This window comes from Lactuca virosa, chromosome 9, assembly GCF_052849685.1.
Source record: "Lactuca virosa cultivar CGN04683 chromosome 9, Lactuca_virosa_CGN04683_v6, whole genome shotgun sequence".
In the NCBI taxonomy this organism is placed as follows: domain Eukaryota; kingdom Viridiplantae; phylum Streptophyta; class Magnoliopsida; order Asterales; family Asteraceae; genus Lactuca; species Lactuca virosa.
In genome coordinates this window covers 102,553,325-102,568,068 of record NC_136434.1, presented here as the reverse complement: position 1 = coordinate 102,568,068, position 14,744 = coordinate 102,553,325, and the positions used below count along the sequence as shown (strand labels likewise).

The 14,744-nt window shown below is 35.8% G+C and overlaps 1 non-coding gene across 1 annotated transcript; it reads left to right on the top strand.

Moving 5' to 3' along the window:
* Positions 1–458: 458 nt before the first annotated feature.
* LOC145141742 (small nucleolar RNA R71) lies at positions 459–565 on the top strand. The gene has a single exon (XR_013722937.1). It is a non-coding gene; the product is annotated as a small nucleolar RNA R71 (small nucleolar RNA).
* Positions 566–14,744: the final 14,179 nt, after the last annotated feature.

The following is a 14,744-nucleotide window of genomic DNA, read 5'->3' as shown; positions in this document are numbered from 1 at the left end:
ATTTCTCCTCCCTCGCTTTCTTGTACTCATCATAAGGGAGCCATTCTTTCTTAGGTTTTCGCCAATCGTCATCAAATCTATCACCACTAGAATAGGATACTTGCACTTTCTTATTCCCGTTCTCATCCAAATCACAATCTCTAGTTAGATGAGGCCCATTGCAATTCTCACATCCTACCCGAATAGCATGGATTGTTTGATCCATTTTATCCATCCTCCTATCCATGGTTTTCAACATTGCCATAACTGCCGACAAATCTTCAGAAGCTGCATAAGCCGATCCCTTGGTCATATCATTCCGTGGATTGTGGTATTCTCTAGAATGCTTAGAGAATTCTTCAATTAGTTCTTTGATCACCGGGGGTGCCTTCTTTGTGAGGGGTCCTTGCGAGTCAAGGAGTTGCCTAGTTGTTACATTGACTCCATCATAGAAAATGGAGACTTCTTGCTGGCTATTAAGATCATGATGCGGGCAATTCCTTAGTAGACTTTTGTATCTCTCCCATGCCTCATAAAGGGACTCTCCAGGTTGTTGTTCAAAGTTGGCAATAGCTTTCTTCAACTTGGCTATTTTCGAAGGTGGGCAAAACTGGTAAATAAATTCTTCCTTCATCTTAGCCCATGTAGTGATGGATCCGGGAGGGAGTGACTTGAGCCAATCCTTTGCAGCACCTTTGAATGTAACTGGAAGCATACGAAGCAGCTGGGTTTCGCGAGGCACATTTGGAACATTAAAATAATCAGCTACATCATTGACTTCATCCAAGTGTTTATAGGCATCTTCGTGGTCTTTTCCATAGAAGGGGATCTCCTTGAGTTGAGCAAGAATGTGACCCTTAAGCTCAAAAGTGGCAGTCGCGGGAATTGCGGGTTGCACAAGTCCCAGACCGGTATCATCCCGTATCCTCTTCTTCCATTCGCCCATGGGAACTTCATCGATGTTCGCCATGGTGTTGTCAAAGTCACCTTCTATATCGCTACCTTCTCCGAATTCGCTTTCTTCCCTTTCGGACTCGTTCGCGATGTCTTCCTTGATTGGGTCTTCGTTTGCCAAGGAAGAGGTGCTGGATGCTCCTGATTTGCTGCTTTTCTTCTTGCTAAAAACGGATTTGAGATTCTTCAAAGGTGAGTTCTTTGAAGAAGCGGATTCTCCAATGGCTTTTCCTTTGTTCTTCCTTAAAGCGGACTCCGGGTCTTCAAGTGGAGGAACCAAAGACGTATTGGATCCTCGGGTCATGTAACAACTGCAACCAAAGTAAGAAAAATGCGTAAAAAGAACAAAAATAAAATAAAAATAAAAAGTGCAAAACTGCGATGGACTCGCCGAGTAACTTCGACTGCACTCGGCGAGTTCAAGGCAGAAACAGAAAAAAATTTTAAATTAAATTTCTAAAACAGAAAACTATTAAAACTAAACCTAATAACTAAATTACCTAAAAATAACTTTGTGCAAGATAAATCTCACACAGAGGATCGATAAAACTAGAAATTAGTGCTAATTTTTGAACCGTTCCCCGGCAACGGCGCCAAAAACTTGATGTGTGTAAATTCAACTAGTTTTAATCCTACTTTTAATTATAAAATTGACACACAAAGGCAGTCGACCTGTCAATTGTGGTGTGGTTAAATAAATAGGGTATCGAACTCAAGGAACGGAAAATCAAAACTAAAAACTAGAATTAACTAAAAACAAGTAATAGAAAATAGGGGTTTCTCTAGTTTTACAAGACTAGAAACTTAACTAAAACTTAACTACTCAATTAAAAGCTGAAAACACGTAAAAACAAACTAAATTCAATGATCAAAAAGGCTTTCTGTTTAAGTTCAACTTATTTACTCCTATGGTTAATTTTTATGATGATATAATAGATTAATTGTTATTGGTTACCGACTCTAGTGATTAGATTCGCATTCGCTATTACTAATCCTTAGAAAACATACCAATTCAAACAATGGCCAGTTGATTAAACAAATAGATTTCCTAGGTTGATTATTCGGGTTAAATAAGACTTGTAGCTAGCTAATTAAGTTTGGTGATTCAATTAACCTCTTGTTGATGGTGTATCATACAAGCTCGCACATTAATTTACCCATTCTCTAATTAATCCTAGTTTCATGTTCATTATTCCTAGGCATATAGTATTGTGTTCACATAAATTATATGAGATAAGCAATTAAGAGATGTTCATGCAGCTTAATCACTTAGCAATTAACAGAAAATAGTTATAGTTAATGCATGAAGGTCTTTAACAAGCTTAATTTAACAATATCACCAACTAACAATTAATCAAAAAGAGTAAATTAAACCATAGGAGCAAATTTGTCTTCCCCAAACAGAAACTAACAAAATTAGTTCATGATTTCAGTGTATGAAAGCTTAAAAACGAATTCAATTAAACCTAACATAATTCTATTCAAGGTAAAGTGGAAAATTAAACCTAAAGTGCCTTAATCTCTTGAGAATGAAGGATTAGGGTTCTTCACACGTTCTTCTGATCTCCAGCAAGTTCCTTAGTCACCAAGTAAGTTCTCCAAAAAGCCAGAGAGTCCTCAATTCGGGTTTGTGAAGTCTTTTTATAGTTTTCTCAAAACAGGGGCTACTCGTCGAGTAGATAACTGACTCGACGAGTCCCTTTTTTGAATCTGTATGCGGCAAGGACTTCTCGTATTTCTTCGCGAACCTTCGTGTCTACTCGTCGAGTAGACGACCCTACTCGCCGAGTAGCTTCAGAATTAAGCCTTTTTCTTCTTTCTCACATTTCCGAGCTTCCATTCATGTCTCCTGCTTCCTTTAGCTTCCGAGCTTCTTTTTTTTGACTGAAAATATAATTTGAACAATAATAAGTACCTTTTGTCCATAATATGCAAATAATTAGCTAATAATTGATAAAAATTTATACTAAATATATGGCTAAATATGCAAATATCAGTCTCTAGAACTGATGGAATCTCGCAGAATGATATAACCCGAGTTGCACTAGTTTTTAAAAGTTTATAAGTCTAACATTATCGCTATGGAACGTACCAGAATTTCAACGTGAGTCTGGAGTAGTCTCTCCTACAGCGGTGATCATTAGTATCCTTCCATCTTCGCCAGAGTTCTTTGTTATTGGGCAATTCCTCTTCATGTGCCCCGTTTCGCCACACCCATAGCAAGCCTGGCTGAATCCGATGCCAGGTACTTGGGAAATAGGTTGTGCCGATCCTCTACAGAAAAGAGCAGTGTGCCCCTTTCTGTTGCACTTTCTGCAATGCATCTCTCGGCACGCTCCGGTGTGATGAAAGTTACACCTGTCACACTTCGGAAGTGTTCCAGCGTAACGACTAACAAGTGTTGGGGTGGCAGGAGTTGTGGCAACATGAATCATAACCAACTGCTGTTTCTTCGTAGTATTTTGTGTTGACTGACCCTTTTTATCGCTCCCAGACTTTCGCTTGTAGGCATCCCCTTTTGATGACTCAGATATAAAAGTAATCACGCCTTGGTCGGCTTCATGGTGAATAAGCCTCTGGGCCAAGCGTTTGGCGCTATCGAAAGTGGTTGGTCTGGATGATAATACATCTCCTTGCGTCGGAGGAGATAACCCCCAGATGTATCTCTCTATCTTCATTCTCTCGGGAGTAACCATCTCTGGGCATAGTGCCGGTAAGTCACTAAACCTATCTGTGTAGGTTACTATATCCGACCCTGCCATTGTGAGGTTCCAAAGCTCTTCCTCTAACTTTTGTATCTCGCCTCGGGGATAATATTCTTCCCTCATCAGTTCTTTCATGTTCTCCCAACCCATCGAATTTGCCACTGTAAGACTCAGTGACTTCACATGGCCATTCCACCATGTGAGAGCTCTTTATGTGAAAGTGCAAGCAGCGAATTTTACTCTGCTTCTTTCCGGACACTCGCAGATCTCGAAGACTGATTATGTCTTCTCGAACCATTGCATCAAGGTAAGGACTCCTCCGGTTCCATCGAAAGCTTTGGGTTTGCAATTCCTGAATTCCTTATAGGAACATTCTCTCTGATGCACATGGTTATGGTTGATAGTACCGCCACCCGAATCGTTGGTAACTGTCGCGTTGAAGCGTTCCATGGCTGCGGATACTGCAGCAGTGACTACTGCCTGTAACATTGCAGCATCGAATTGTGGCGGTGGTAGCGGTGGTGGAGTTCCTGTTGTTTGGGTGTTAAAGCGTCTAGGATTTCTTCTGGGAGGCATCCTTTCTCTAAACAGATGAAAAGATGAAGTAGGGATAAGTTTTCAGGAATGAAGTCAAAGCGAGTGTTATCTGAACTATGTTTTCTGAGTGGCTTTGAAAACAATTCATAACAGGGGTCGATGTAAAATAGACCTATGAATTTATGGTTGTGGTTATCCCTAACTGAAATCCTGTGACCCGATTAACTGTCATTACCGAGTTGTAATTATAAAGACTTTAAGCCTACACATAGTGTGAGCAGTGTATTCACTGGCTCACTAGGTCATATTGGTCGTTTAGTTATTAGGGCGACGCATAAGGTTTTCCGCCACCTCGCATGACTCGCAAGTGGTTTCCTCTGTTCTCTACACTACTCCTGACAAAAGCGATCTGTTGTCTCCCTTATGTTCCTATGATATCTTCAGGCTTTTCTCTAGTTTCGTACTCCCCGTTTGATCCCTTCTTGATGTTCTCTCTGTGGATTCTTCCTTGTTCATCCTTGACTCCTCTGTCGACTATCCTAGTGAGGTGGTATCTCTAGCTAAGTTGTCGGTGTGAGAATGGGAATGTCTAAAGAATCTATGAGAATAATTAAACTATTTCTAGTACTAAATTTTAAATTGCGATCCTCACTGAGACCTTCTATAATCACATAGTGTATACAAATTATATATAACTCGGATCTAATAGACATTCAAATATGTGATACTACCTTAAATCCACATCCAAACAAGGAAAAGGAAGTAAAGCGAAACCATACATTCTAAGTCTATGAGATCTTTATTATATATAACCTTTGGATGTATACACTTCGCAATTATAGACCTATCAGTAAGGGTCTTTTAATTCTCACATATTTATTTATAGTTATCCAAGATACTCCTATAGTATCTCTGTTTTGTGTTTGATTCTTAAGTTTCTTGTTATTGTGTACTTTTAGTCTTGTTATTGAATAGCATCCTAAAATACTCCTATAGCATTTTACTTTATGTTTTGTTCTATAGAATTCCTTAGATATAGAGTTTGGTAAGTTTTAGGTTTGTCGCAACACCACTATCACTCCCGAACACACGTTTACCGTATTTCAAATAAATATAGTTGATCAGACTATATTTATCCCAGATATGATTACATAACTGCCCAGGTTTGACTGTTGTGTCCAATGATTAAATACTTTTGTTCTGTTCTACTTGTGATACTTGTTCTAGTATATATATATATATATATATATATATATATATATATATATATATATATATATATATATATATATATATATATATATATAAATGTAAGCATGTATACTTCTTGATAATATTGTTATATTTATAAGTATACTTTTAGTCAGAGCACTTCGGCCCCATTGTATTTATAGTTGTATATCTTTTATAGGTTGATATACTTAGTTCACTATAAACAATGCTCTGATACCAATCTGTCACACCCCAAAAACCAGAATGGCGGAAACGTTCGGGGGCGGAGGACGTCATATGTAGTATCACAACAATTGCATAATAGTAATCAAAGCAACAACATTCATAGTATAGATGTTAAAGTGTTTACATCGAGTTCAAAACATTACATGTTTAATATTATAACTGTATCAAAAGATAAGACAAGAAACTATTGCTCCGTCTTCACGAACTCAGGTGTGGATACCTGTCTTATTAGATTCCTCAGAATACAAGTATTTTGAAAGCGAGTATCAGCTATAAAACTGGTGAGTGCATAAGATTTTGTTTAAAGTAAGAAACTTCTTTGTTAATTGAACAAGTTTGAATGATCTACAAGAAAATCCTATATTTTCTTAATGTAAAGCGTAACTGAACCAATTTCTTCTATAATCGCTTAGTTCATACTAGTTACATAAAATCAAGATAAGATGGACAGTAGATTGTATGATACGATCGTACCCCCACATCCAAACAAGGAAAAGGAAAGTAAAATTGAGTTCACACATTCTCTAATCTATCAGATCTTCATCATATATAACCCTAATGTATAAACTAAAGGATTATAGCTCTAATTAATAGTTAATTATGTTATACCGATTCTAACTAAGTGATGAGTCAATATCCATGATTACTTAGCTTATACACGTTATGATATAATCAACATTTGGCGGATAATAAATTGTAGGGTTCTACCTTAGTTTCACATCCAAACAAGGAAAAGAAACTAAGTTAGAAATCTCACATTCTATTGTCTACCAGATCTTCGTTATATATAACTCAGGAATGTATAAGCGAGGAGATCATAACATTAACCTTCTTACGAATCATTTATAATGTACTAGTTTACCTAGAAAGTGTTACCATTGATTCCAGAGAATCCTATATTCCCTGATTGTTATTGAAAAGTAGTTTTATCCCCTAAAACCGTTCTACTGAATGTTAACGTACTATGTTATTGAATAGTTAGAATTAACTCTCCATAAAACCGCCCTGTAGATGTATTAATATACTATGTAATAGTATACTTAGTCTCAGTTTATAATATAATAAATATACGATGAAAAGACTACAATTTGCTCGTTATGTTCCTCTAAATTGTACTCTGAATAATGCTCTGAATAGTACTCTGAATACCTTATGCTAAGACTATCTTGTGATTCACCTAGTACATACTTATTATATATAATCAGAAACGGACGGACAATTGATTGTGCGATCCTGTCGTACTCCCACATCCAAACAAGGAAAAGGAAGGTAAAACAGAGTTCACACATTCAACTGTCTATCAGTTTCTTATCGTATGTAACATTGGTGTATATGCTAAGTAATCACAGAAACTACTACTTAAGACTGAACGATTAGTTATGTTCTCTTTATAATTGAGTCTGGTACTGTGGTCGTGTACCCATTATTATATTTAAGGTTCGGTACTATGGTCGTGTACCCATTAATATATTTAAGGTTTGGTACTGTGGTCGTGTACCCCTTTTTATTAAGGTTTGGATGTGATGTGGTTGTAACCATACTATACGCTCTCTCTTTGCAAGAGACTCTGGTTAGAAAACGCGACTTCAGCAAACGAATTACTAAGCCGTGAAGTAGACTCACATTCAAAGTTATCTTGTTTGTTATAGTATTAGGGTTCCTCCCTGAACTATACCTATTATAGTTTACTAGTAAGTTCTCTGTAATTGATTGACTGATCTTGAAAGAATACCTTTGCTACCCAAAGGTATTGAACTGATTGATAGAACTTTTATATATACATACATATACATAATATATAACTAATATTTCAACGACATTCGGACAAACAACCGATATTCTAAGTCTACATCCAAACAAGGAAAAGGAAATAAAGCGAGTAGTCAGTCTTAAGACCGTTAAACATTACTTATATAACTATATCTATATAAACATGATTTATACACAATATAAGTTAAAAGATTTTATAAAACAGTTAAAAGCTTTTCCTAATATTTAAAAGAGTTTAATAACATTTAAAAGCATTTTCATGACTTGGTGTCGTTTAAAATATTTAAAGAATTTCATTTATAGTAAACACAATTTGTTGCGTTTAGACTTGTATTCCCCCCTTAAAACAGTGAAAAGTGATAAAATGTAGGGGTATGAACTCACCTTATGTCCGTGATTCAAGTGATGATTCGAGTAAGGATGAGAAGTTCCACGAATGAAGTCCCGAGACACAAACGGGACACTAAATGACATATATGTATAAAATTAGTGTTTTAAACAACTAATATGCAAGGAAACAACCTTAGGGACTAGGAAACACTTGAAATGAAGTGTTGAATCACATGTGATTGATCAAAGGGGAGTGTACGACCACACAAGGGTGTGTTTACGACCAAGATGGATGAGTTTACGACCAAACTATGAGTTCACGGCCATAAACTCATGGACATCATGATGGGTTTTAGGTAAAACAAATAAACTAGAAAACAATTCCTAAGTTCACATGCAACCTACTTTGGATCTATGTTTTAACTATTGAACATATAACTTTGAATTGCAAAACAAGAATCCTAGAGGAGAGAGGCTAATTTCGAAATTAACAAACTAGGGTTTAGGAGTTACATACCTTTCAATTGTTATAGCAAACAATTGATAATCCTCTTGATCTTGATCTTGATCTTCTTGGAAGCTTAGCACCACAAATGTAATGCCTCTAATGGAATCACACCCAAGAACTAGCAAGAAGGAAACTTGGAGGAGAGAGGATGGAGAGAGTATGCAATTTCGGCCTTAGGATTTCTTCCAAAGAAATCAGTGACCTCAAATGTGAGCCAGGAGGCTCCTTAAATAGCTGAGGGATCTAGGGTTTAGGGAAAACCCTAGTTATCCTTTGCTTAGGGCCTAAGCAAGATCCAAAGGCCTTATTTGGACCCCTTGGATGAAATCTCTAGGGTTTCCCCTAAGAATTTCGTCCACCTCCTTCCAAGGGGGTTCTGGAACCTTCCACTCAACTATTAGTTAATTGCAAACTAGCCCCTACACTTTATAATTAATTCTTTTAACCCCAAAATTAATTCTGATTAATTTCTGGCTAACTATTAATTAAACATAATGATTTCTAATTAATATATTAATCTTTTAACATATTAATAAATCATTTATATTAATTCATTAATCTTATAAATTAATATCTCTCCTTTCATAATTTCCTTGTCCAGTTGCTAGGTTGAGGGCAACCCAAAAGGACTGTGCTGCTATCAATTCAAGTACATACCAATTATAGTTATGGGCTTAGACACCTAATCCAACACATCATGCATAAGAGGGTGTTTTAAGGTCCTATCTATCATCCATTAGGGTTTCAAGGTCTTATGCTTGGATATGAGAAGTGTTTGCGGCCATAATGTGACCAAACCTGGGTTTACGGCCAAGGGGGATTCCATGGCCGTAAACTCTTGATGTTTATGGTAAAGTGGTTGTTTCAATGATGAAATCAAGAGCTTCTAATAGAGATCAAGTATATGGAAAGGATACTTACGATTTGGAAGCTAAAAGAGGTGAATATGGCTCAAAGAACTAGTGTGTGTTCTTGGTGTTCTTGGTGATCTAACTAAAAAGGGATGATTTCATGGATGAAATCATGGGGTGATACTAGATCAATGAATGAATCAACTAAACAAAGGAAGAAATCACTTACAAATATGAAGATCAAGGTGAAAGGCTTGATGATACTTGAGAGAGAATGGAAGTTTCTTGAGTTGAAAGTGTAAGAATGAAAGAAAAGTGAAGGAAATGAGACTTAAGGGAGGATTTTACGGCCAACCTTGAGTTTACGGCCGTAAACTCATGTGTTGTGACCGTGAACTCCTTTTGGTGGTGTTTAAGGCTTGAATGTTGTACAGTGACTCTAGGAGGTACTTCCTAACACTCATTCCTTGAATGTATTAGGCTTAAAACACTCAAACAGACTCTAAACAGTGCTAAAAGATAGCAGGAACGAGTCTGACTTTGATTGAATTGAATGGCTTTCCAAGATAAAAAATTTCGGGTTGTCACAGTCTTCCTCTGACTCAGGTGCATATTGTTCTTTTTTTCTTCCTGTTTTTATTAGTTTGTTGGATTGCTTTTTCGTTGTTCACATTTGCCAATACTCTGATTGATCAAAATTTCTTTGTTTACTCCTGCTATCTAAATGTTCTATCACAAAATTTGTGACAACCGTCAAATTTCGGTCAAGTCAAAGTCAAACAAAGTCAACAAGTCAAACCGGTCAACTCCAATAACCCTTGTATGTTACGGTTTACGTTATGTAATCACTATACAATTCGCTATTTTAATGAGAAATCATCATTTGGAAAGTTCATGTATGTTAGGGTTTACGTTATGTAATCACTATACAATTCGCTATTTTAATGAGAAATCATCATTTGGAAAGTTCATGTGTTTGATTTTCCTTAGCCTTAACAGTGCTAAACAACGAACCAAAACGATAAAACATTATTGCACACTCATTGGGAGTGTGTACGACACTAAAACACGGTTTAACGGGGTTTACGAACCTTGCGTTATGAAGCCGGACACTCAAATTAATCACAAACGAAACCTCTCTAAATCGTTTTCACTCTATCTCTTTCTATTTGAAATCTCTCCCAAATCTCTCCCAAATCTCTCCCAAATCTCTCTCAAAAGTTCCCATAACTTTTTGGAATCATTGGGTCATCCCGACCCTTAACCGGGTCAAAAACCACTTCAAACGGGGTAAAAACGGGTAAAATAGCCTTAAGGACCCAAAACGGAAACTTCAGGACCGAAGCCTCTCATCCGAGGCCTCGGATCCGAAGCCTCTCATCAGGACCGAAGCTGAAGCCTCTCAGGAGACCGAATCCGAAGCCATCAGACAGCAGCCTCGCATGCGAGGGTCCGAAGTCTCGGCCCCCATCCGAGAGGTCTCGCAGACGGCCCCTTTTTACCGGTTTTTCGACTACGACTTCGTTTTAACTCCGTTTTTCATTATTTTAACGTGGGATTTTCACCCAAAACTTTATTTTATAAACTAAGACCACAAAATATATAAATCTCCAGGGTTTTTATAAAAATATATTAAAAGAATTAGTGGTTGAACTAATTATTGAGGGAATATTTGCTTTTCCTTAATTTATGGCAAAAGCAAACCACCACCACCTCACTCTATGATTAGCCACTCTTTCCCACTACCCCTTGTCACCTTAGTGGACCTTTACACCCAATCTCCAGCTCTTCCCACGTTCTAAGAGCTGGAGAATTGGTCATCTCTCCTCATTCTCATTAACTTCTTTCATTCTACACTTAGCAACCAAAGAACACTCTCCAAAATTCTCTCATCTTTTCTCTCAACTTCAAGAACTTCAAGGCTTTCTCCAGGGATTTCTTTCTTCAATTAGTAAGTATCTTCATCATTCATATAATTATTACACTCCATTCTACTCAAATCATTGATATCTTACACAAATTCCATCTTATTCGGTGTTAGATTCTCGAATCATCAAGACATCTTCTTAGTGTTCTTGGGTTGAACACTTCCTCTCTCTTACTTTCATCTACTGAAACCACATAGGGTGAGTTCATACCCCTACATTTACATGTTTTTCTTAAGTTTTAAGGGGGGAATACAAGTAAAATCATCAAGAACACAATTAAACTTTTTCTATCAGATTACATCAGAAAAGATGAACTTCGATCATGGACTGTTTTGGTCAACTTAAATATTTTAGTTTTCAAAACTGTTCCAGGTGCAAGTAGTTCAAACTCTTAGCTTTAAAATGGCTACTTGCACATCTCCATATGATTTTTCTACAATTTATGGTGATTTTTACAAAACTGCCTATCATTTCAGAGGCAAACCCGGACCAGTCTGTGATTATGAACATTTTCACCTCTGTTAGAGATCACTAAAAATCATGATAAAATTTAAGAACAAACTAGACTCATATTCCAAACTCTCAGAATTTGCGGATTTGGATTTAGAGCTTTGATGATTTTTCTATAAATTTTCTAAGAACAGTAACAGAAACTGTATACAACAAAAAGTTGCTGTCAATTTCATTTCACCTTGTAACATGTTGAGCAAGGTGTATATCTTTATGTGATTATATGTTATTACAATATATGACATTTTATCTTAATATTTAGACACACATCAGTTTACAAATGGATTTGGACATATAAAATATAAAGAATAACAAGTGATTATAATCAAAGTACAATCGATACATTCAAACATTTAATAAACTATTTTGAATATAGTTTGCATACATTACTACGTACTACCCTTGGTTGATAAACTATAATAGGTATAGTTTATGATACATTACATAATACATACATTTAAAAAGGGTACATTTATACAAAGGATATTTTCATTAAGCAAGGTACGGCCATACGGTACCAAGTTTTCATAACACGTAATTCCGTTAATGAGTTTATGATACATTACATAATACATACATTTAAAAATGGTACATTTATACAAAGGATATTTTCATTAAGCAAGGTACGGCCATACGGTACCAAGTTTTCATAACACGTAATTCCGTTAATGACTTTATGAAACATTACATAACACATACATTTAAAAAGGGTACATTTATACAAAGGATATTTTCATTAAGCAAGGTACGGCCATACGGTACCAAGTTTTCATTACACTACACGTAAATTCCTTAATGACTTCTGTGAGACATTCGATTCAATTTACAAATAAGTCCTGTATTATAACCAGAGTCTCCTCGAGGGAGAGCGTGATACTTGTGTATAGATCTATATTGGGTCTGACAAACCCACACCTTAGCTGCATGCAACAGCTAGACCGACAGGTCTGGGGTGACAAATGTCATAACATTTCCGACGCCTGAAGAATGTCGTTTCAGGCCAACTAGGTCATAGCATGGTTATAATAACTCACATGTGGTATTAACAAACATAGAATTTACGGGGATTTCACTAAAATCAAACGAGTTTATGTCGATTTAAACTTGCATTGTTTTACTATAAGGAACGAACACTACTTGTACATTTCGGTCTTTGGGTTTTAAGACTACATTTACACATTAAGGAAAATATTGGATTTTCTGGAACGAACTCTACTTTTACAAGAAAAGGCTTTAATAAACTCACATAAAGTATTAATGAATATTGGAATTTACGGGAACTTCATTAAAATTAAATGAGTTTACGTCGATTTAAACTTACATTATTTATTATAAGTAAGAAAAGTTACTTATACATTTCGGTCTTTGGATTTAAGACTACATATACATTTTAAGGAAAATATTGGATTTTTCTAAAACAAATAATACTTTTACAAACGAAAGGCTTTTAATAATACCAAACAAAAGCTTATGAATTCACCAACCTTTGTGTTGACACTTTTTCAAACAACTTGTATTCTCAGGAAATCATTAAACAGGTAACCAAGTGCTTTTGAGGATGGGACGCTAAGGCGTCTACTATTTCATATTTTGTCAACATATTGTAATTGATTCGTAAACATGTAATTCATACAATGATGTAACTTTTTCAATTATATATATGTTGGTTGTGTTTGCTTCAATTACTATTACAATTGTTGTTATGATACTATACATGAAGTCCTCCACCCCTGGACGTTTCCGCCATCCTTGGTTTGGGGATGTGACAGATTGGTATCAGAGCACAGTTTATAGTGAATTAAGTATATCAAACCACATAAGATATACAAACTATAAACACAATTGGGACTAATAGTCTCTGATTTGTGCATTTTTCAAATAAATATACTTTTAGAAAATGAATGGTTTCTTATTAAAAGTATAAATACATGCATACATGCTCACATAGTGTCATAACTAGAAGAACATAAAGTAAAAGAAGAGGAGTTGTAAATTATGGGTATGCCTTGGTATATGTAAATCAAGTCTGGGAAGGATATAGCCTGATCAACTATATCTGTCCGAGGAGTGACTTGCATATACTGGGGGATAGTCATAATGGGCAACAAATCTAACAACCTAACTACACCCTACAGGGAATACTTTAAGAATCGAATCTAAACACCTAAAAATACTATAGGAGTATTTGGTGATACTATAACCAACTTATGTGAAAACTAAAGACCTCTATTAGTAGGCCTATGATAACTGAGTGCATACGCCAAGGTTATACATAATTAAAGATATTATAGACTCAGAATCTATGACTATTGCTCTACTTCCTGTTCCTTGTTTGGTTGTGGACTTAGAGTAGAGTCATTTATTCGAAAGTCTATTCTATCTCAAATTATGTATAACTGATATGCACTACGTGATTATAGACGTAATTAATAAGGATCACCCCTATAAGTAATTATAGGATTAGGCGTCTATTAATTATCTCTTCTACCCCTATTCTCGCACAAGCAACATGATGTGTAAATTTTAACGCCCGTACAAAACCTACTTCTACCCACTACCATAACTCCGTCTCCAAGACGTTAACAGAAACACCAAGAATAGTTCACTAAAGTGTGAAATTATACATGTGTATATAAATGGTAAGGATATTTACTAAAAGGTTTATCAATGAAATAGGCATGTATTTTATTTCATTGAATCTCACTACTTGGTATTACAAACAATTTACAACTGGTAACTCTAAGATTCTTTAGGTGTACCTCGAAGTTATGTGTAATTAAGAAATGATTGACCTAGAAATGGTGAGTCCGCCTTAGGACCTGTTCCTTGTTTGGTTGTGGACTTAGGGTAGACTCATTAGGATCAACAGTCTAATAAAATTTTAATTACACATAACTGGGGGCATGTCAAGTGAATCTTAGGAGTGGATCAGACATGGAACAAATCACAAGATTATAATCAAGTTATTCCTACTAAATTCATAAGTCTATTTATATAGACCTCTGGTATAGAGTCGTCGGTGTAGTCGTGTCAGCAATCTAGAATATGGCTAAATACATAATACAAACTATAATACCCAAATTATACAAAAAATTTCTGCATTAAAAATCAATAGACAAATACATAAAATGAAACTAAAAAGGGTATCAAACTATCAAGAGAAAAACACATACAATGTAGATTAAAATCCACTAATTATAACAAAATGGCTAAG